Source organism: Triturus cristatus, chromosome 5_1 (assembly GCF_964204655.1).
Source record: "Triturus cristatus chromosome 5_1, aTriCri1.1, whole genome shotgun sequence".
Taxonomy (NCBI): Eukaryota; Metazoa; Chordata; class Amphibia; order Caudata; family Salamandridae; genus Triturus; species Triturus cristatus.
The window spans coordinates 485,090,684-485,115,054 of record NC_140587.1 but is presented as its reverse complement, the minus strand read 5'-3'; the positions used below and the strand labels follow the sequence as shown (position 1 = coordinate 485,115,054).

The following is a 24,371-nucleotide window of genomic DNA, read 5'->3' as shown; positions in this document are numbered from 1 at the left end:
CCTGTAGTGCCGAGGTGGTGCCCAGCAGTCGGCGATGGCCCAGGAGCGGCAGCTGTAGGCAGTGGCGGCGGATAATCGCCAGAGCTACTCAGCGAGGGACGCCGGCGTCAAGACGGGGGATAGGTGCCAGGTGGGGGATCCTGGTGCATCGGGAAAGCGGCGCGAGATGGCCCTGGAGGCCTACGGAGCCTGGAAGCAGCAGAAAGTCTGTGACTCCTGGATGGTGGTCGTAGCCATTGCCGGGAGGGTCCTCGCTCCCCCTCTCCCCCCTCCCTCCTCCTCACAATAGCAGAGGAAACGTGATGTTAACTCTCTCCTGTTACGGTGGACTAGGGGTCTGGGCCCGGGTCGCCCGTCTGGTGCCGGGGTTGCCAGCATATGCCTTCCGCACAACAATTGGTCATGGGCCGGCTGCGAAACACGTCGAAGGAGGGCCGGTCGCAGGTGGTGGGCCCAGGTCTCGTGCCGGGACGTCATGACGGCAACGTGGAGCATCAGGCGGCGGCACTTGTGGCAAAGCTGGACACAGTGCTAGCGGCAGTGGAACGAATTGGCTCTACCTTGGAACAGACGAAGGCCTCCTTTGAGTCCCGGATTGATAAAGTTACGGTGGACTTCACCCTTCTCCACGCGGACCACCGCAAGCTGGTGGAAACAGTGGCCCAGCAACGCCAAACACTTCAGGATGTCCAACCAGTGGTGAGCAATCACACTATAACCCTGCAGGACCTGATAGATCACGTCCACACCCTGGAGGATCGCGTTGAGGATGCAGAAGGTCGCTCCCGACGCAGCATTATCCGTGTGGTGGGATTTCCGGAGGGTGAGGAGGGACGGCACCCGGAACAGTTTGTTGAGGGGTGGCTCCGGGACATGCTCCCCCCGGGGGTGCTCTCCCCGCAGTTCATGGTGGAGCGGGCACAGGGGGTCCCGGCGCAGAAACCCAGGCCGAGAGACCAGGAAGTTGGGCACCATCACAGTGGGAAGTGGGCAGGTGATGTTCTTCCCGGACTACACGGTGGCGGTGCAGAAGCGGAGGAGCAGCTACCTGGCAGTGAAGCGCCAGCTACGCGATCTGCGGATCCCATATTCCCTGCTGTACCCGTCGCGTCTCAGGGTGGTCACGAAGGAGGGGACTCACTTCTTTGACGCCCTGTCGGATGTTTGGGATTGGCTGGAGGAGACGGGGCAGTGTAGGGGAAGGAGGCCCCGGGAGTCAGTGACTGACAGGAGAGGAGACCGCGGAGACGCAGGGGGTCCCGCAGAGATGCGGGGTTGGGCCCGGTTGTGGCACCCAGTCCGGAGAGGATGCGGCTGGAGCGTCCGGGAGCCCTGGAGGCGGTGGCAACCCTAGGGTCTACGAGCAGCCAGGGTGAAGCGGATGTTCACGGACATAGTGAGCCCGAGACCAGCAGATCGTCATCCCCGTCCACCATGCTTTCTGAGGATCAACTAATGCCGCTGGTAACGCTCCAGACCGCCAATCGTGTGAGCCAAGGACCTCGAGGCGGCGGTGCACGCTGGCACACGTGTCAACATGTGATGGACATTGTGTCATGGTGACTGATCGCTTACAGATTCCCATGTATACTATGGTACAGTGCTGTGTGCTCGTGCAGTTAAGTTTGCTTGGTCGCCCCGTGCGCGCGGGGTGGCGGGAAGTCCTGCTTAGGGGGAGGTCATGCGCCAAGCGGGATCTGCGGCAGGGGGTGTAGATGGATGTAGTTAGGTTAGTTGCCCACGCTCAGTTAAACCTGCGTCATAGAAGGCACATATAGAATGCAGGGGCGCTGCGGTAGGGGAGCAGCTTACGGTAGCTATAGCCACAATGCGCACCCGTTAGCCATCACCTGGCTTAGTTTCACTCCATAAGCGTTTAGCTTGCAGATGGATGAATGCCCGTACGGGGGTTTGCCCGGGTAGTTACAGTTTTCGATTCTTAGTTCGTGTGCTCGGCAGCACGCATACGATCTTTTGTTCTGTTTTTTGTTGCAGCACTCCGACATGACACCTAGATCCCATATCCCCTTCACCGGCCGATCAGGCCCTGTCACTAATACAGCCTTTAATTGCTTCAGATGGCCACCACCAACGTAATCACATGGAACATACGGGGTATGCACACGCCAGCGCGTCATTATTCCATTTTTGCTTATCTGCAAAGGCATAAGACGGCCATAGCCCTCCCTCCAAGAGACTCACATGACACAGCCAGAAATTGCCCGGTTGCGCGCCCGCTGGAGGGTTCAGCTATTTGGGCTATTTGGGACTACGTATTCCGCACACGCCCGAGGCACATTGATCTGGGTGAGGGCGGGCACACCGCTTACATGCACGGAAGTGGTAGTTGACCCGGCAGGGCGATACACATTAGTGCGCGGGAGGCTTAATGGCCAACGCATATTACTAGGCTCCTTATACGCCCCGAACGTTGAACAATTGTCATTTCTTGCCCATCTGTCCACTGTGTTGGCACCATATGCGGGCCTCCCCTGGCTACTGGGCGGGGACTTTAACTTGGTCCTTGACATACACCTTGATTGGTCTTTTCCGCCCCTCCGCAACACGCAGGGGGTTTCGAACGTGTGGACCCTCACCGACTGGATGTCACACTGGGCATTGTTCGATATGTGGCGCAGTTTGCATCCAGTATATGCTAGATAACCCCAAGTCTGACATCTCATGTGCCACCCTATTCTCATTTCTTTTAACTCCAATACAACTAGTACTGAATCATCTCCACTTTGTAGCAAATGTTGGCCTAACTCCCTTCATCTCTGAATGTCTTGTCGCTCATCACCTGTACCTTTTTGCTTTTTTCTGATCCTACCTTTATCTTTTTTCCTTTTGAAACCATTCTATGTCCCTTCATCACCTACCTTAGTCTCACTGTAGGGAGGAGGCCTTCTATCCAAAAGTCCCTCTATTATTAGAGCTGCCTCCTTCACATGTTGTGGTGCCGAAGGCTGTGCCACAAAAAGCTTTACTTTCTGCCAATGGTCTTCGCACCAGTGCTCCTTACTCTTCTGCACACTCTTGACATATTAACATTTCTGTAGCTCTTGTTTCAATGTATTACGTACTGCGTACTAGGATTTGTAGGGATCAACACTGGTCTCTTCACCGTGGTGCTGAGAAGCGACTGGAGTGGTCCTTTTTCCTCCCCGTGCGGGCCACCAGTTGTTAAAGCTGAAATGAAGATGTCTTCAAATAACAGAGGAATCGGTCATGGTTAATCTCCAGTATCATTTTATTCTGCTTCTGCTACTGCTGTGAAGTCTCTGAGCATTCGCTACAGAGTCTACTTAAGCATACAAACTACTCCGCTTATATACATTTGTAGTCCGATAAGAAATGGTTGAAAACAATAAGCAGCAAAAGAAAATTCTCATAAGACACAAAGGTCCTTGAAAAATGCATCTGTAGCAGGCAAATATCTGACCGCTTAACATTTATCATTAACAATAGTTGATAGGTGTCCTTCCTTTCTTACAATGTCTGGTTACACTTCAAACAAACCATTGTTCATTGGCCTTTTACCAAACATTTACAAAAATATAGGAGAATCTCCCAGGCCATCCAATAGTTTTGGGTTGTGTATCCCTATTGTAACTACTTTCACAATACATTTTTTTCTTTAAACCATTTGTGATAGAAACACAGACTTTCAGAAGAGATGCTATGCACTTTATCAGTAAAGTGGAGGGTACAGAATTTGATGAATTCTAAGATATTTTGATGTGCTTCGATATTGAAGTACTCTTTAAGAACGTACCCAAGAAAGGAGCCATAGAAGTCATCAGAGATATAATGAATAAAAGATAACGTAAACAACACTCCTGTGGCATTGCTTGAAAATCTGAAAATGTTCATGACTGATGCTTGTCAACAATTTTTTAGGAGTACAAAAGTGATAAAATTCCTATTGATGTTCCATTTGAGCAACAGTATAAATTTAGTCTTAAATTTAAAGAGAGTATAAAGTAATTGTGCAAGAAAAGTTTGCTTTTACATTAAAAAATTTTTTATTGGGATATTGAAAAGTAATGACATGTGGTGGGGCAGTTTCAGGAATGGTACTCTGTTCCAGGTCACTTTGATCCTTGCTGTGTGGGAAGAGTGTTCCCTTGTCTGTGTCTTGGCAGTGTGGCAGATGGGGAAAGGGTGAAGATTGTTTTGTTCTGTTGTGTAAACTGTCTCCCCTCTTGACCCTTTCTTCACCTCAGGAAGAAGCAGCAAGACCCCCTTCTGTACTTTTAGCACTTCTCCCTTCAGCTCTTCCATCATAGCGTGTTGTACAGCTAGTGAAGCATGAATGGCACGGGGAAAGAAAGTCGTCAAAAACATAGGCATAGACACAATGCCGGGATTATCAGTAAGGGTGATTTACCTTTTCGTAAGCTTCAGAGCTTTGTTTGTTTTGTGTGAGAATACTGTTGGATATTGGAACAGCGACGTACACTGGATAAGACGTATACTGGATCAGACCTGGGAACCCACACTGTACTTATCTTAGTACTGGGTGGAAGCTGGGGCAGCCAGAGTAATTTTTTTGGGGGGAAGTGTAGTGTTAGGTGGTCTGGCAGGCAGAGGACTTAATGCTCTGGGTTTAGGGTTATGGAACAACCATGTCTGTGTATTGATACCTTATGGAAGTGGATAGTCACCGTAGCCTTCCCTTTGGTTCGGTTCTGTTGTGCTCATTCAGCCCCTTGATGACCACCAACAGATCCAACCCAAAGAGACTGAATCCAAGTGCTTGCAAAATGACACCACTCAACCTCTTTGCAGTACAAGTATTTATGATATAACGTTTGCTTTATATACCTCTCAATATTATTTTTTTCCTGGTTCTAAGAGCTGCAAATAACCGGTGTTATTAACCAATGTACTGGTTCTCTGCTTATCAACCATGGAAGAAAGAAAGGCTGAGGTAGTCCACCCAGTTTTTAAAAAATCTTATTTACTGGTAACTCATGTTTGCAGACAGCTCCCCACTCACTGAGCCATCGGGCTGGCTGAATCTTGTGGCATTAACCAGTTTGTGAGCAATCAGCTTACTGGATCAAGTAGAAACTGTTACAAAATAGGAACCTTAACCTTGAACATCCATTTGCCAATACTCCCTATCAGAGTTACCACAGATTTCCATTATGTCCATTATGTCATTTTGTGTGAAACAAGCCCCATATCTTAACTACCTTATGTGGGTCTAACCTCCTGGCCATTGTTAGGTCTCACTTACAGTTTTCCTTGGCTGTCTGTTGTCAAAAGACCAATTGTGGACAATACCTGTACTTACCTTGGGCTTGGAAATAGTCCATTGCTTATAAATGGTTGGCTTTCTTGTCATTCTTCTATGCTTGTTTCTTATCTGATAGCTTTCCTTCCTCTTTGTGTTTGCCCCTCCACTGAAATTTTCCTTCTTTATCTTCCTTTTATTTGGAACTACTTTTACATTCTGCCATTGGAAGTCAGTGGGAGTGCATATGTTTTCTTGATCTTGCCCCCTCTCCCCTGTGTGATGCTTCTCCCTCAAAACCCCTGCCTGCACTCTCTCACCCCAGCTCTGTTGCTTTCCCACCCCTCCCACTTCACTTTTCTTCTCAGTACCCCTCTTAACTCACTGATCACCCCTGCCTACAGAATTTACTTGATCCCACACACCCCTGTCCCAATTGTTGTTATAGTAATTTAAAAATAAAGCTACAATTGGCTACTGATCCACTCTGTTCTTAAAATACACACATTTATTTATTTTCTATTCCAAGATGAGCCTCTGCAGTCTTGGAATACTGAATTTAATTTTTTTTTAAAAATGACAACTCTGTCATGTTTGCGCGTTCATGGTTATGCATGTGTACAAATACATCATCATGATGGATCCACCAAAGTAGTATGACATATGCAAACTTATACATTATTGTCAAAACCATGTTTTTGGGTCGAGCCTAGCGTTGCAGTGCATGCGCTGCTCGCTCTGCGAGGCATGCTGTAGTAGGATATGTGGTGGAAGTGCAGTGGAAGCCCCGCCCATATTTTTAATTGGTTGGTGTCCTTTTCTCTGGTAAACTAACTTCAAATTCAATATGAGTCTTCTTAGTCCCTCCTTGTTACCGCCCTGTCTTCTTTTGTGACCGCCCATCAGGACTGGATCTTTTACTTGCAGCGTTACACTGTTGCCTTTATTAGTTGGTAAGCACTATTTTGGCAATGGCGGCCGCTTGTTTATTTTTGCATCACGTTTTCTCTGTAACAATAGCTGCCGCCCCACTCAGCGAGTGCTGTGTGGGGCGGCAGCTATTGTAAAGTGAAAGCGCGATGCAAATCTAAAAAAGTGGCTGCCTTTGCGCAATGGCGACAGATTGTTTTACTTTACTGACCTGTTTTGTGTAACACCATGAAGCTCCTGAAAAGTTGGAGTGGGTGCTGTACAAAAATTCTAGCAAATGGTTGAGATGCATGTTGCACAGGCCGCTACCCTGGCAGGCGGTGGCAGGGCCTTGTTGCCCAGAGCCAGTCTGTGCTTCTAATAAGATACCTTACTAGTAGGGCCTAAAGAGCAGATGGCGAGCACAACATCCAATGATAGGGCAGCCACCCCTGCTCTGCAGCTGGTGGGCCCTGTGCTCATAAACGGAATGCAGTGGACAGAGAGCCAAGGACGTCCCTCCATTTCGGTACTGGGAGAGGGGTGGGCGAGGTAAAATTCTTAGGACGGGCATGTGGAGTCAGCTTGCACAATGCGCTATATATTTAGCTGCGGTTCTGTGTTTCCGCCCTTGCAAGCGGAGACACTTTTCTTCAATTGGTCCCCACTTGGCAGAGTGGGTGGAATATAGGGGCCTATTCTGTGAGCAGCAGGCAAGCCTGTTGCCTGCGCTCTGGTGTAAAGTTTCATTCTGTCTGATTTTTAGCGTCGGAATGCTATGGTGAGCGGTAACTACACCCCCTGCCCCCACAAACGCATTGGTACTGAACTCATTTTGTGAGAATTTTATACGAGTATTTAAACTGATATGATTTCACCCAATAGTAATAGCTTGCAAGATTTGTGAAGCTGGGACAACCTTAACGCTGCCAGCACCCCTTGTTCCAGCGCTTTCAAAAAGTTCTGAGCCCTCTTGTGTGTCAGCTGATGAGTTTGTGCTACCATCCTCCGGATTTTCCACTGCCAGTCACAGCTCACACCTGCGGGTCTTTCCTGGCCTCTCAGGGGTCTGTCACGTTGATTGCAGGGGCTGGCCTCTCTTGCTGCCTCTGCTGTCCAGAGCTTTGGGGGGGGGTCGTCTCTAAAAGGGGCGTGGCCAAAGACGCATAGCTAAGCGTCCTTAAGATAGAGGGCCTATGTAATTACGGGCGTGGCTTAAAATATGTAAACTAGACCTGTGCTCCTCAGTGTGTTGCCGGAGTAGTATGTGGGTGACTTAAATTCTGTTGTTGCATCCAGACACATAACCTAAGGAGACACGTTTAATTACAATACGTTTAAACAAGCCAAACCTATTAGCTTTGAAGATGTGTTGGCAGTATCAAATAAATGCATGACAATAATTTTATTGTGAATGATTAGAGTTGAAATATTTGAAGTCTGAAAATATGAGGCTGTGACAACAAACATTACTAAGGTCTGTGCAAGGGGTGGAGATCTTCAGTGTCCCATTCACTCCTGAAACCCCCACCTCCCCCCCCCCCCCCGCCAAATTGACTTGATTTGAAGTCTCACTCTTAGACACACTCTTATTCCCCTCTCATTTGTGAAACCCTCCATCTGCATAATAACCTCTTTCCTTTTAGGCTCATCTTTTTAGGTCTCGACTAGGCAGCTCTTGCACTGTATCTTCAAGACCTACTGTATTCAGGTATGTACTTGAAGCTCCACCCACTTTCCGCCCATCATTTTAATTGGATTCTGTCACTGTCCCTTGTAAACTGTGGCTTTTCATTGGTCTTAGTAGTCCCCCCTTAGTACCGCCTTGTTTCGTCTTGCAACCTCCCATGAGGACATCCCCTGCTACATGTGTTACTTGGTGGGCTTTAATTACAGCCTCCGAGCACTATTTGATAATTGGTTTTCTCCTGCCTGCTGTTGCTGGTAGGCCACACTCTTAACGCTTTCTCTTTTTTTTTTTCATAGCACGGCACACCTCAGCTGATATAATGGCGGCCGTGCCTTTGGTTTGTTTGTGGCGCCGAACGTAGCCACATGGTGGTTTTTTTCCTTCATATTTTTAAACTTTTTTTGTCTTGAAGCGTCCCATTCTGCGCTTTAATTTTATGGGCGTCCTCGCCCTTACTTTAGACACAGCTTGTCTAGAGAAAGGTGCTATTAAAGTGAAGGATTGATGCACTTTTACAAAAAAGCATTTGTTTGTCAACTTGACAAACTTTTTTTTTTTTTTTTTGTAAAAGTGCCCCTTTCCGCGCTTTTATTTTAATGGCAACAGCACCCCTTTCTTTAGACGCGGCTTCCCTAAAGAAAGGGGCGCGGCAGCCATTAAAGTGAGAAAGCGGCATGGGACACTTTTACAAACTAGCAATTGCAATGAAATAGGCCTCGCTTTTGTCAGAGTTTAAGCTATTTCTATTGTAAATGACAATACCTTTTATTTATCTATTTTGAAAACCAACACGTAAATAAAAAGCATTTTCATTTACTATGCCAGTAGCTCAAACTCTTGCAAATGCGAGATCTATTGCATTGCAAATGCTTGTTCTTTTTGCCAATGCTCAAGAGCATTGTCAAAAAGCATTGGCAGATCTGCATAATTCTGCTTTGGCAAAGCCAAAGGCGACGCCTACATAATTTCAAGGCTTGTTGATGAATGTTAAGTTTCCTAGAATATTAATGAATCATCTTTGCCTTCAAGGAAATAAAGGCCAGCCTAGTTTACTCGGGCACTCTATGCGATCCATGTTTTAAAAAAAGTGTAACTTCTTGCATTTCTAATGCAAACACCGCGACAGCCAACACTTATCTTTGTTTCGTGTGCAGACAAAGATAAGAGCTAAAACAAAATATTTACAAGATTAGATTTACAGTTAATCTGCGCCTACCAGCAGGATGGTTTGGTGACTAGAACGCTGCACTGATAGACAGTCACAACGATCTGAACGTCTCAAGTTCGAATTCCCTCCACGCAGAACGTACTTCCATTCTTCCGAGGTTTGTAAATGAGTACAATTAATCGTGTATGTCTTAAAGCATATAGAAAGAAGCAGCAGAAGTGCAGTCTGAAGCGCTGTTTAAAAAGCAAATGTTTATTTTTGTGAGAATTGGTCACAATGGTGCTTTAGATTCTACATAAATAATGATTTTAAACAATGTATTCGAATATTTTATTGTAATGTTCTCTGTAGCATAGACGTTTAAGCGCAGTAGAAAATAGGCAGTAACAATAACAAAGGAACCAAAAACAACAATAAAAAAAAGATCTTGCTCGGGAAGATATTAAACTACCATTAAAAAAAAAAAAATCCTAGAGTAGGGAGAGTTTTTTTTTTTATTAGTTATAAAAAGGGCCAGCTTGACATCTACTTGCTGTGCGCAGCGATCTTGCTCCCTAGCTAGGTTTGTGCTGTTGAAGTACACATACATACATGGGTAACACCAGCGAATTCCAGTCCGTGACCAGGCCTCTAGAAGACTGCATCAGTGTCTTCTTGAAATTTGGTGGTTTAAGACTAAGAAGCGGACCGCTATGAAGGACGGGAACCTCCTGCAACCCCAAACAGTGGTGAAGTGTATAGTGGAGAACTATGCTTAACCGTTTTAGAAGCCAAGCTGGCCCTTGTAAATTTGTTTCTTTATCCAGGGGGAGCCAGTTCAGACTCTGCAAATGTGACACAATGTGGTTGTAATTGGTGGCACTGCTCACACATCTAGCTGCAGCGTGCATCACCTTGAGAGGTTGCAGAATAGTTTCCAGAAGCACTCGTGAGCAGCATTTACAGAATCCACAGTACTAAAGCCTATACAACACTATGCACATTGAGTGTTCATAGCAACTTTTCACAATAGAAACCGCTGATGATGAGCAGATTTAACTAGCACCAGAATAGGTTTGTCAGTGGATAGATTTAAGCTTGACTCTGTCATCCAAACACATCAAGCCAGGATTGAAGGGGTAACTAGCAGGATCCATTCGTGATGAGTGCTTCAGCTCACTTAAACATAAGCTAGTTCTGGGCTCGCCAGTCCACAATAGCTGTGAGGGAAGACCGAAGGTGCTGGACATTTCAAATATATGGCCCTCATAGATATGACTGTGTCTTCTCCTTACTGATGGGTATAGGTGCCCACTAGGTGTCCCAGCTCTTCCATATGCAAACGAAATAGTATTGTGCCTGTGCTAGACCTCTGATATGGTTAGATTCTACCACTCCCATTCTGATCTTCTGAACGAATTAATCCAACATAGAAAAAATTATATCCTCTTATTACACTCAGCCCAGTGCCTTGAGACTGCTACGGGTGAGTAGCACGCTTATAATTCCCTGATTGATTGACACTCCCACAAACCGATTCTGTCGCTCAAAATGTCAGTAAGAAATGTGTGTGTAAAGATATCAAAGGCCACAGTGAGTTCTGAGAGAATCAGTAGTCTTTCGTGCACCACATGATGTCAAGCAAGAGACTACCTCAAAAAACCTGGTTATACAAACTGTTTTCCAGAAATATTTAAAAAGAAGAGCATGCACCAAGTTTACCCATTCAATCTGAGAAATGTCTTTTGTTTGGAATCCTTTTCCAAGCTTTTATTTTTAGTATTGTGGTTGATACAGATACTCCTATGTTCATTACTCCCCAATTCTTTAACCCCACCCCGGTCCATGTATCCTTTTTAGGTCGAGCCGAGGCAACCCGCATGTGCTATGCTGTTTCTCCTTCTGTGGGCGTTAACCATGCCCATCACACACCCATCACATTCATTCGTTCTTTGGCCTGCCTTTCAAAATTCCTTTGGTTTGTTTCTTAAATGCTTGACTTCATCCTGCCTTTTGGCTGTTTTGTTCCCGCCCTGCAGACTGACCGTGTTACTCCACAATCGTCCATATATAGTGTTGGTGCACTACTTTTTGCTTCTGCTTCTTTTCTTAGTTTCCTGCTTGTATTCTGAGCTCTGCTCCTAACTCCGAGCGCCGTCTGTTATTATGTTATGTTACAATAACTTGAAATAGAGCAAGGACACGACCTTGAAGGGGCATCTTGGCGCTTGGATAGCAAGTCAGGTAGGAATTAGCCATTAAAAGAGCAAGGTCTTAAGATGTCTTTTAAAGCCTGAAAACTCGATGCATGCCCTGATATGAAGGGGGAGCGTATTCCAATGATAGGGAGCAAGATACAAAAAGGATCTGAGGTTACTTTGAGGGAGATGGGGATTAGCCTATCCTGCAGATATCTTGGTCCGTTGCCTGACCTAGCTTTAAAGTTCTGACAGAGCAGTTACAAAAATTCTTCTTTTTTATAGGCAGCCAATGAAGGCTCCTGAGCAGGGGGACACACGGTGTGCCCGGTGGCTGTTTATTAACCAGTTGGTTAGCAGTATTTTGCACACCTGTAATTTCAATAGAAGGGATTCGTTGGATACTGCGAGCAGTGCATTTACATAGTCCAGGGGACTGATTATAAGCGCCTGGACTAGGGTCTTCCGGGAAAACCCTGGAAGCCACTGGAATACCTTCTTAAGGAGGCTCATTACCCCATAGCATGTGCCTCAAGTAGCTATTACCTGCTCTTTCATCGATAGTTTGTCAAAATGCCTAGATTTCTTGCTGTATTTTTAGGAAAGGGAGCAGGGCCGAGCTCCATGGGCCACCAATCAGTTGTCCAAATGGACTGTGCCTTTCCAAACAGTAAAATCTCAGTCTTATCCATGCTCAACTGAAGGCAGTTTAGGGACATCCACGTAGCAATGTTTCTCATGCATGTAGTGAAATGTATTTTTACATTATATCTGGTCCAAGGGCGATGAACCAGTTTTGTGTCGTCCTTATTTCAAAGCCGAAGAACTTAACCAGCTGAACCAAAGGGTAGACGTAGATATTCAAGAGTGTGGGGCTCAGGGCCAAGTCCTGACACACTCCTCTTCCTAGGGACAGGGTCTTGTATTGAAAGGGACTAAGCTTAATTTTTTGAGTCCTGTCCTTGAGAAAGTCAGTTAGCCATTCTTTGCCGAGCCATTAATTCCTGTCTCATACAGATGCTGGATCAGGATGGAGTGAGACATGGTATCGAATGCTGCCGACATGTCGAGAAAAACCAGCCTCCCAGGTGTGCCCGCATCCAAGGAAAGGTTGAGTGAGTCAACTACCGCTACAAAAGTGGTTTCTGTGCTATGAGCCGGACGAAAGCCCGATTGGGAGGAATCCAGCCAGTGATGTGTCTCTAAATATGAGGAAAGTTGTTTGTTGACATGAGATTCCAAAAACTTGCTAATCGAGGACAGACAGTAGCTTGCCACGTCCATGGGATTGGCCAATGTGTATTTGAATTTTTTTTTTTTAAATAAGTGTAAGAAAAGCAGCTTTCTACTCCTTTGGCACAGTGGCTGATGACAACGAGACGTTGCATAAAGAAGTAACCATTGGTGCAAGAGAATTGGATAGCATAGCTGTGATTGTAGGTGGGGAGGGCAAACATCTCCTGGAGAGCCAGATTTTGTTTCAACTATGAGATCCAATACTTAAGTATATGTGATCAATTCAAATCTTTCTGCTATAGCCTGGGAGATATTACCTGACGAATTAACAAGTTCTGTGTATATTGGCGCCAACAAGTTATTAGGAATATTTCGATAAATATTATGTATTTTGGTTTCAGAGTGCGAAGCCAAGGAATCAGTGTTTGGGCAGCTACTGTACCTGAACTGCAGGCAAGGGGGTTAGAGTGCTCCTTTAAGACTTTAAAATGCTCTTTTGTGTAATTGCCTGCTAATTAAATTCTGCCTATTGTATATAGTCTTCTGGCTGTTTTGATTTTTGCGTGGTAAGCTCCTAGCGCTTTTTAGGGCTCGCCTGACCCAGCGCATGCGCTGGTCTGGCGAGACTTTTTGAGAGGGCTCCAAAAAGTGCTACCAGGCCAGCCTAGAGCTACAGTGCATGTGCGCGGGCGCGCGCGCCTCACTTGACTGCGATTACTTTCACGGCCTCAAGGCCGCTTTGATGTTTGATCGCGATTGCAATCACTTTCGCGGCCGCATGGCCACTTGGCATAGCCAATAGGTCTCGCTTTTGGGACCTTATAAGTATTTAGTTATGCAACTGTTGCATGGCTAAACACTTATAAGGTTCCAAAGGCGAGACCTATTGGCTATGCCAATGCTTGTTTGTATTGCTGTCTATGGAGGGTGCCTTTCAAAGACCTCCATATACGTTCTAATTTCTTATAGTTTGATTTGTCAATTTTTAATTCTGCTGTGTACCAAGGGGTATTGGATTTGGACAATTTAGTGGTATAGGTTTTGAAGGGGACGACAATTCAAGAGTCCCGGCAAAGAACACTGAGAACGTCTCCCAGGCAGCATTGATGTTTGGTGTATTGTCCAAGTCTGGGGTTCTAAACACAGCTTGAAAGTTGGCTGCAGATAGCGGCTTACAGCATCTTGTTGTAGCCTTTTTTCCTATTTTAGATTTTGTAGGGTAATATTCAAAAGAAATGATACATTTGATTAAAAAGTGATCTGTCCAAGTGAGAGGTTCCGATTCATCGGTGGGTATACGCTGGGAATTGGAGAATATGAAGTCTAAAGTGTGACGGCAGAGTGCATGGGGACCATTTTTATCAAATGGAGATTGAGCATTTTAAGGTTAGATAGTAGGTTAAAACGTCTGGATTGGATGCTAGCTCAGCATGATGGTTAAAATCTCCAACTAGGAGGAGATGAGGCGAAAATAACACATAGGGAGGCATTTTTGTCTGTGTTGCCTTTGCTCCCTCCTCACTCCCGTTGTCTGTTGACCATCTCCTTCGTCCCCCCTCCTCCTCTTCATTTTAATTGCATGTGGTGTTTTCTGTGTTTTTTACTAAATGTTAATTTTTTTTAATGGAGAAACACTGGCTTCTTGCCGCCCCACTCTCCTCCCCCTATCAAACACATGCGCAGCCTGCTGCCGGTGTTCTCTGTGCTCATTGGAAAGGTTAACCTTCCCTGCCCCCCTTTAAGAAGCGCAGACAGATATCTGTAAGAAGAACTTTATTGCAAGTTCACATGTACAACCCCTAGACAGACAGGTCCTCTCTCTGCAACTGCCAGCTCTTCTCTCCCAGCCAACTCAGAACAAAGCATCCTGGTTGCTATGGAAGGAATGTTGACATGTTGCCTGGCTACATACTAAGACACAACACATCTTTCCTCCTTAAAGCAAAAAAAAAGATAATATATATTACAATTTAAGGAATAACAAATTCATAAGTTAAGTTAACAATATGTGAAATTCATTATATACATAAAATACAACATCTGGACGATTAATAAGTCACATAATCATTATGCCAATTGGGTATTTTCCTGACACGTTTGTCATTGTTTACAGTGTCACAACCTTTGTTTAGTTGATTGCTGCCATCCCCATCCAACCAGGTATCAATTTCCACTTTGTTGCATAAGGTCACACATCGTGTGTTCCACACTTTACCACTAACCTTCTTTATGCATTTTACAACAGATCATTTTGATAAACCTCTTTTTTGTACACCTACACTATATGTTCTTACCCAGTCTCCAACTGTGAATTTGCGATTGTTTCTTTTCAATTTATCATTGTGTCTGTGCATATACTTGTCTTGGTATTGCTTTACCCTACTTTCTAGCCCCTTCTTACAAACTGGACGTGAAAAGTCCTTGAACATCCACACAGGAGTAGCCTTAGTACCCTGTTGCCTACCTTTGAGAAGTTTGAATGGAGATTCCCTAGTGACTGAATGAGGTGTAGTGCGATAACTCCATAATATTTCCTTTACTGTCTCTTTACAATCTTCACCAGATTGTTCAGATAACTGTATACATTCTTTTAAGGCTCTATTAATCTCTCCACAAGACCATTTTCCCTAGGATTATAGACAGCAGTGGTATGGTGAGTGATACCCATGTTGGCTAGATAAGTTTTAAACTCATTGGAAATGAACTGTGGACCATTGTCTGTGATTAAGGTGCTAGGACATCCTTCGCTGCGGAATATTTGGTCACAAAATTCTATGACATTACGTGCTTTGATGTCCCCCGTGAATGCTACTTCCGGCCATTTGGAATGGTAATCCATTAACACTAATGCGTACTTGTTGACAATTCCCTTGGCTAAGAATGGACCACAAATGTCCATGGCTACTTTCTCCCATGATCTGCTAGAAAAAGTGGTTGATGGTATGGGTGATTCCTCTACTCTATGAGATTTGTCACAACACATGCAATCTATGCATCCACGTACATGTTCTTCTATATTTTTGTCCATTCCTGGCCACCAAAATGTTTCTCTGGCTTTCCTCTTCATGGCTGACATGCCACCATGTCCTTCGTGTAATAGTTTGAGTAATCTTTCTTTCAAGCTATCTGGAACTACTAATCTGCCATTCCTCCGTAATACACCATCTAGCAGCGATAATTCAGACCATACAGTCCAAAATTCCCCAAATTTCTTTTTGAGTGTGATGTTGGATACAGATGGATTAGATAACTCAATTATTAAATCCTTGAAGATAGTCATTTGTTACAGCCTCTTTCCACTCATCACATGATATGGCACCTTTACACACTTCAGTTATATTTGCTACAACACAATCATCATTGATTTCAACTTCATCCTCATTGCATTCCAATGACAAATGTGACAAGCAATCAGCATTAACATTTCAAATGCCTGGAACATATTGTAAGGAGAAGTTGAAACCTTGAAGTCTGAATAACCATTTGGCAATTCTGGGAGTAGCCTTTGCCACTCCCTTGGTTGTAAATAATTCGATAGGTCTGTGGTCAGTTCTATCCTCAAAGTGTGTGCCCCATATGTAATTCTTAAAATAGGTCACACTCCACCAGCATGCCAGTGCTTCTTTTTCTATGACCGAGTATGGAGCCTCCACACCCTTGAGGGTACGAGATGCAAATGCTAAAACCCTTTCATGTCCCAAATTCTTTTGCATCAACACATCCCCCAGTCCATAAGCACTGGCATCCACTACTATTATACTTTGATGAGAAGGATTAAATGGTTTAAGGGAAACTGCTTTAACGATTTGTTCCTTGATGGAGAGAAAATCCTTTTGACATTCATCAGTCCATTCAAATTAGACCCCTTTTTTCATAAAAATTCTGATTTTGTGAACTTTGTCAGCAAAGTGCTGTACAAATTTGGAATTAAATTCCGCAAGACCCAGAAATGAGCGCAATTGTTCTTTATCTTTAGGCGCCGGAGCATTTGTGATTGCATCAAGTAATTTTTTTGGTTTGACACCATTTTTAGACAATGTATGTCCTAAATAATCAATCTGTTTTACACCAAATTTGCATTTTTTATTTCCCACCGTTAGTCCTGCACTCTGTAGTTTTTCTAATGCTTCCATTAATCTGGAGTCGTGCTCAGCACGGGTAGACCCCCATACCAATATATCATCCTGGAATACTAGCACATTGTGTAGATTCGCCAATATTCTACTCATTACTCTTTGGAAAGCCGCGGAGGCGGATGCCAGGCCAAATGGCATTCTGATAAGTTGAAAAGCTCCTTCCGGAGTAATAAAGGAAGTGAGATGTCTAGAGGATGCATGTAGTTTGGTTTGGTGGTATGCATCTGAGAGATCAATTATGGAGAAGTATTCTGCATTATTTACTGAAGTTACCATTTCATTTATGTGAGGTAGTGGATACCTATCAACAAGAATGTTACTGTTGAGATCTCTCAGATCAATACACATGCGTAAATTTCCGTCCGGTTTTTGTGCCAAAACTACCGGACTGAGCCATTCAGATGACTCAATGGGATCTATGACTTGAGCATCACATAATCTTTGTAGTTCAGCTTTCAATTTCTCTCTGAGAGTAAAAAGTACGCTTCTTGCTTTGTGCACACATGGTATGTTATTTCGTTTGAGCACAATGTGGTGTTCAAACTTTTCTAAGCAACCTAATTTCTCATCAAATAGTTTGGGAAATTTAGTGCTCCATTTGGCTATTTCTGCATCCTCAGTCACGAACACTTGTTGAGGATGATTGGAGTCTAGTTTCATGCCTAGCATTCTTTGTTCACACCATCCAAGTAGTGCCCTTCCTTTTTCCACTACTTATACTTTAGTGGTGGCCACATGTCCTTTATGGGATAGAGTACATACAAAAAATACTAAAATGGGAAGTTTTACTCCACAGCACCCCACAGGTTCTACATCGGGTGTTCTCAACTTGTGACTTCCTATTCTCTCCCAAAAGTTGTTATCTATAATAGTATAAGGCGAACATGAATCTGCCCATACTGTTATCTTGGTGCCATTTATTCCTACATCACATTTGGGAGGATTGTAACTTTCTGATATTTTATTTATGGAATTGTCACAAATCACCATTACTTCAACTTCTCCCTCATTGTCAGAGTAATCTTCCTCAATATTTTCTCTTATGGCATTTACAGATGGTTTCCATTTTGCATTAGGCAAGAACCCTGCTTTGCACATGCGTGCTAAATGGCAATCTTTTTACATTTATAACATTTTTCCTTGATAGCAAAACATCTATCAGAATCAGCTGTATGTCTTATACTACCACATCTATAACATACTTTATTGTTTTTCGTAATGAAACCACTTTTACTTTTGTTTTCCTTCTTTTAGACTGAATCTTTTTCTAACACACACACTTTATTCGATACAGGTTTCTCTGCACTCAATTCTTTAACATATTTGGAAGTGTTTTCAATGCGCCTTGCTACTTGAATGGTTTTTGACAAAGAAGGATCCTTCATGTCTAGTAATCTTTCTTGTATTTTGATGTTGTTTGTTCTATTGATGAATTGATCTCTTATGATCTCCTCATGAAGGTCTCTAAATTTACAAGTAACGGCTAATGTTCTTAATACAGAAATATATTGTTCTACAGATTCTCCTGGCAACTGTGACAGAGAAAAAAACGTATGTCTTTCTACTACAATACTAACTTTTTTGCCGTAGTTTTCTTCTAATGCTTTTATTACTTCAATATATTTGTCAGTGCTATCTATTGTGTCCTGCTGAAATTCTACCACTTCTTCATCTTCACTCGTTGGTTTTATCACTAGTTATTATGGGTTTCTTTTATGTGTTAATTGGTAGTGTTTTTAATACTTTTCTGCCTTCAATGCCTAAATTGTGTTCAAGTATGGCCAATTTGCGCGAAGCTACAAAATCCTCCCCACCAATAGCCTCCAAATATGTGTCAAATTATTCTATCCAATCTTCCCATGGTAAGGGAGGTTCTCCTGGATTTTGTAAAAATGTGGGTGGAGCAGTTATAGATGACATATCCATTTGGAACCTTTCTTAAATTATACACTAGTAAAATGACACGTAATGAAAATATATGTATACTAAACAGTATTGATATGTATACTAAACAGTATTGAATATTCATTAAAGTAATAAACTAAGACAATAAAAGTAGTCACCGTTATCAAATTGTTACCAAGTACCTAAAAAAAAAAATTGATTATTTGGTAAAATAATAAACCAACAAAATAAAAGTAGTCACCGAGGTCTGGTTATTATTGTGGTCCTTAATTTGCATGCAATGACATTTTAGTATTTGTTATTCATTGTATCTAAAATAAAGGACCCGTGTATTCTGTTTTATTTGTGGGGATACAGCTTGTAAGGGTTCTTTTGTTTCCACTTGTACAGGAAGCCACACCAGCCAAACTTGAGTCCGTTGATTGGAACTTCAGAGTGACAATTCAAGTAAGAGCTGCAGAGCTGCTGTGAGTTTGCTTTGGTTGCAGGAGCCACAAACACACGCTGTGTCCACCCCTGAACAACGCGCGCGGCAAGGGAGGCTTAGCCCACACTCCCAATTATGGCAGGAGATACAAACACACGCTTCTCTTTGCTGTGTTTATTTTTAATTAAATTCACACGCGCACAGCCAGGAAGTCTTCGTTCAATGCGCACAGTGAATCAGAGGCATACACGCTGGCAATCTTCTTTGTCAAGTCAGGGTTTCCACTCACTTCACGCTCCACACTTTTTTTTCTCCTTTATTTAAAATCACATGAGGGATAAGACTTCATTCCATGCGCATAAGGTCACACATATCAACAGCTTGATTCCATCAACAATGCTTTTCAATTCCTCAACTGCAGAATAATTCAGCAATGTATGCAATTCAGTGCCGGCCGTTAAATAATATTGTTGCGCAGATATAGGAGCCTTTTTTTTAAATAAGCTTCCACATGTCTTCTAAGCACTAGTGACGCCAACAGTCATTAGTTTCAAAGCATAAAATATGCTTTCATTTGTCTTCTTCACGTTTGTAGCACCAGCAGTCATCAATCAGTTCCACGCTTATAATGTTAATAATAAAAATAATGCTGGTCTCAATAGTTTTTATTGGATTTCACTGACCTTGTGCTGTATTCAGGCAGTCCATTTTCGCTGGTCTCAATAATTTGTTGATTATCACTCGTCTAGGGGTTGATGACTCCAAGCTTAAATTTCATATGCTTTTATCATCCCACCTTCGTCGCCACTTTTAAGAAGCGCAGACAGATATCTGTGAGAAAAACTTTATTGCAAGTTCACATGTACAACCCCTAGTCAGACTGGTCCTCTCTCTGCAACTGCCATCTCTTCTCACCCAGCCAACTCAGAACAAAGCATCCTGGTTGCTATGGAAGGAATGTTGACATGTTGCCTGGCTACATACTAAGACACAACACCCATACCCCCCCCCCCCCACCCCACACACCCTTGCCTTCGAATCCCTCCTTGGGGGCAGCGTGGCTTTCCAGGAAACCCCTGCGTGGTGGATGTACTTTAGTCACCGTGACATCAGCAACATGGAGGAGGCAGAACACTCTTGGAGCCCAGAGATTAACTTTGTCAAGCTGTATCCACCGGCACTGCGCACCACGAGGATCCCCTTGCTCTAGTAGGAGAGCCTGCACCACAAGCTGGCGAACAAGGTGGGTCTGGGTCGCTTGTTTTAAGGTGGTAATAAGTGATTACATGGCCCTAGAGCTCCGCACTTTCTGGCATCTTTGGTTTTTTGTTTCTACACTAAAGTGGACGCTGGCCTCTATCCACAACCCCCACATAACAAGAGTTTGAAACACTGCACTGCGCAATTAGACACCAACTTTAGGGAGGAGACTTACAATTTGACTTTGGTTGAGGGGCTTTCTTCTTCTTGTGGGGTTCCTTTTACTCTTGTGGCACACTGCACAACAAGGGACGTTCTTTTCTGAGCCCATATTTAGTCATTAATTCACCACAGGCCTCTAACATTGGTGTCAGCTATACATTCTTTACTGGGTTTTAGGACTTTCCAGAAGGAGTTGTAAGAGAATGGATGAAAAAAGCTTCATCTGGGTTGGCAGACTAAGCAAAATTTGGAAATTCAGGTTCTTTTCAGTGAAAATCAATACCTCATTCTTACGGCCTGAAAGACTCTAGATGTTGTACAGCGTTTTTACTCATATGTGATTGTAGGTGCTCAGATGCCATTTGTATAAAACCGGTATATTACTGGTATTTGTTGCTGAAAAAAACTGCACCCTGTTTTTTCCATGCTGGTCACTGGTATTGTATTTCAACATTGAATCCTTTCAGCATCTAAATCTACTCGCCATGCTGATACCACAAGGGCAAGAGTGTCAGGCTTGGGGCAGGAGGCACAGAAGGCCCCGTTAAGTCTTTAAATTGCCTCCATCGTGATAGTTCTCCCCTGCATGCATGACTCGATAGCCAGCATTGCAATTGTGTGTGATAGTTCTGGACCAGGTATTGATGCAAGTTCACATAGCATATGAAAGCTCTTCATCATATGTGAGTTCAGATTACTTGCTATACAAAAATAACACATTAAGTACTTCACAATGCAGTTCTATAATATGCCTATTAGTGTCAACGTTTCATCATTAAAGAACAGTAAATGTTGTAGCACCGAGGATAATGTGCTGCATAGCTAAAAACTTACAAGGTCCCAAATGCGAGACCTGTTGGCTATGCAAATGCTTGTTAGGTTTAGCGTTAGTCAGATCTTTTTTTATTAATTTTTTTTAATGTATAATATATTTACTTACAGGGGCTTTCAACCGCCTCTCTTCACTCATTGGTCTGGTGTTATGTAATTCCCAATTTGCTTCCGCCGACTAGAGCATGGGGCAATGGGTCAGCCTACCGAAGTACGCCGGGTACGCATGTTTTTTTACATTTTCTCCTTACATGAAGCATGCTAGTACTCCGGATTATTCGTGAAGGACTGTATAGTTATTTGGAGAAATTCATACTTATTTTCACTTCCTTCGGCAGAATATAATGTTTGGCGATATTCTCGTCATTTAAAATACCCGACATTCACACAAGTTTATTAACACACATGTTTGTAATCACCGTTTGATCTCACTGGCTAGATACCGTATACCACGTGCTTTTTAACAATTCACATTATATTGTCTTTCATTCCGCTAGCATCTAATGCTTGTGATATTTTCGTTCACAACATGCATGAACATCGGGCATAACTGAATCTGTTCACGTTACTTTTGATTGACTTTACGGGAATGCTATTGTGCACCGCGTCTTTTAAAATCGCATTCCGGATCTTGGATCAAACTACGCATTTTTGATTTATTACAGGGAGAACCCCCTGAAGAAGGGCTTGACCCGAAATGCATCGGGGAACTTCACTCTCAACCCTGTGAGCCAAACAACAATGGATTGTTAAATATTGTGATATTGTTACAACGATCTAAAGAATTCTATATAATGAGGATAATGTATTTCACTATTGGAATATGCAGTTAAATAAACCAAAGTGAATCAAGGAGAATGGTACAGCAATTATTTAAGGCGATTTGATTTCGCTAAAAGGAGTGCTCATACGAGTTTGTCCTTCCAGACAGTAAGAACTACATCTGACATTCTACAACGCCCCATGATCAGGGGGTGATACTCAACAGCACCCACAAAGCATTTACATTATGATTACCGTTGGATTACGCAATTACCATTGAGGAGTGCGACCGTTCACTTTCATAATTCAGCCTACTTAAGCCACTGGTTAACATCACTTTGAGTAACTGCATTTTGCCCTTTCACAGGGTGGACATCTGCTCACAGTGTAGTTCCCTTTACCACCAGTGTTGCTTGGTGTGATAGTAGACACATTTGAAGTAAACACAGGGCACGTTCCACCTTCATCAGTTCCTGTCTCCAATGCTGCTGTAAATTAATTTTGAAGTGAACTGCTGCTATTTCACAGCATACCATACTGTGTTCCTGCACTCTGTTCCACTAATGGGTCCTTAATGAACTTTTCTCAGGAAGAACACCAAACTTTACAGTGTTTTCAATTTTAAGTACACTTGTAACGTTTTTATTTAAACATAGGTGGGGGTGTCATTAGGCTTTTAGTATACAATATTTTATACTTTGAACTCTTATTGCTTCCTTCTTTCCATCTCCTTTCTTTCCCTTTTTGCTCTCTTTATTTTCTTATTTTCTTACTATTTCCTTTTTGCCTTTCCTTTATCGTTCTGTCTTTCGTTCTTTCTTTTTTGCCTTTAATGCCTTTTATCTTTTTTGCATTCTTTTCTTTTTTTGCATCTTTATCACTTGCCTTTACTTTTTTCCTTCTTTCTTGCCTTCTTATTACTTTTTCCTTCCTTCTTTCTTTTTTCCTTCTTACTTTCTTTTTGCCTTCTTTCATTCTTTTTTCTTTATTTCCTTTTTCTTCCTTTTTTTTTCTTTCCTTTTTTCTGTTATGCATTCTTTTCTTTTGTTTCTTTGTTGCCTTCTTACTTTCAGCATTTTTCTTTTTGCCTACTTTCCTCGTTCCATTCTTTCTTTGCCAATCCTTCTTTTTTACTTTTTTCTTTTTACTTTCAGTCTGTTTGCTTTCTTTCTTGCCTCCTTTCCTTCTTTAATTTTCTTCCTTCTTGCCTGACTCCCTCCCCTTTTTTTGTCTGCCGTCCTTACTTTCTTGCCTCCTTTCTCATAGGCAAGGCTGGCAGCCAATGCCAGACCAATAATTTTTTTAGATCTGTTTTTGCCAAGATCTTTTAATTTTACTAAAAGTATGTATAACATAATTAATTATAGGCGTTTTCAACCAGACTGCTTCCGTTAGTCTGACTGTCATTCACATGTTTTCTACACCTACCCTTGAGTGCATCAAGGGGCAATGTCACTTCAGCCATTGACTGAATTCACTATGAGGTATGGCATGCTCCCTTATCACAAGGAGCACATCCATATACAAGGTAGTTCTCTTCAGTGCTGTGTGTACCATGGCAATATTTTTTAGATTAATGAGGATCCTGCATCTTTCCGAACAATAATACTTTGCAAAAACCGTAACTAAAGAATAGCCAAGAGGCTGACAGCCAGTGCTAGACCACTTGGCTTTGCTAATGCTTGTTTGCGGATAGGGAATGCCACAGAATATTCATTCCCACCCTCATCACTGGGCATCATATGGAGGGAGATATAAAAACCTTTTTCTCTTGTTTTAGCCTGGGATCTTTTAGAAACCCCTGCTCCTTTCTCTTCAGTTTCAACTTTCTCCACCTCTGACTTCTGATCTGTTCTTTGCCCTTTATCTCCACGCCTGTCTCACAGCTGTCTTACAGCTCTTATTATTCTCCTTTCCCTTGTTTTTTCCCCCTATCTATTTACTTTTCTGTCCTCTGTCCACTTCTGTTTTTCCTTCTAATTTTATGTCGCAGCATAAATAAGACTGCTCGATCCTTTTGTCTGTTTACTCTTCTATTTTCTCTTCTCCCAGCTGATTATTTGTATCCATACACATCAGTATAATACTCCCAGAGCAAAAGATTTTGCTCATTTTTGGTAATTTTTCGAATGCGATTACCGGATTCCATGCAGATCTGCGATTTTTATTTCCCCCTTTTTTTTGTTGTGGGGCCGAGCGGTGCGGCAGAAGAGCGGGCGGGAGGGACTTTTTTCTTCATTTTGAATAATGGGGAATTTGAACTGTTAACAGAGACCCTAGGTGCCGCACTGTACCTCTAATGTGGCCACGTAGACTTAAACTGGTCTATGGATACTTTGGTTCCTGTTCAGAGGGGATGTGGCATAGCAGTTTGGGCTACATTATTCCTATTGAGGTGTGACCAAGGCTGGTATGTGTATGGTGGGTCCCCGCCCTGTGAGTTAAATAAATAAATAAGGCTCCTAT

The 24,371-nt window shown here is 43.0% G+C and overlaps 1 protein-coding gene across 6 annotated transcripts in view; it reads left to right on the top strand.

Moving 5' to 3' along the window:
• The window catches only part of CPNE3 (copine 3), a 434,216-nt gene that overhangs the window by 17,228 nt on the left and 392,617 nt on the right, over positions 1–24,371 (top strand). The window contains exons 2-3 of one of the 6 annotated variants that reach the window (XM_085605319.1): positions 18,078–18,109; positions 18,854–18,910. The exons of 3 other annotated variants lie outside the window; for them this stretch is intronic. The gene's annotated coding sequence lies outside the window, so the exon portion shown is untranslated. Of the gene's footprint in view, positions 1–18,077; positions 18,110–18,853; positions 18,931–24,371 lie in introns of all 6 variants that reach the window. 2 more of the 6 variants (XM_085605318.1, XM_085605322.1) reach the window with 2 other exon arrangements.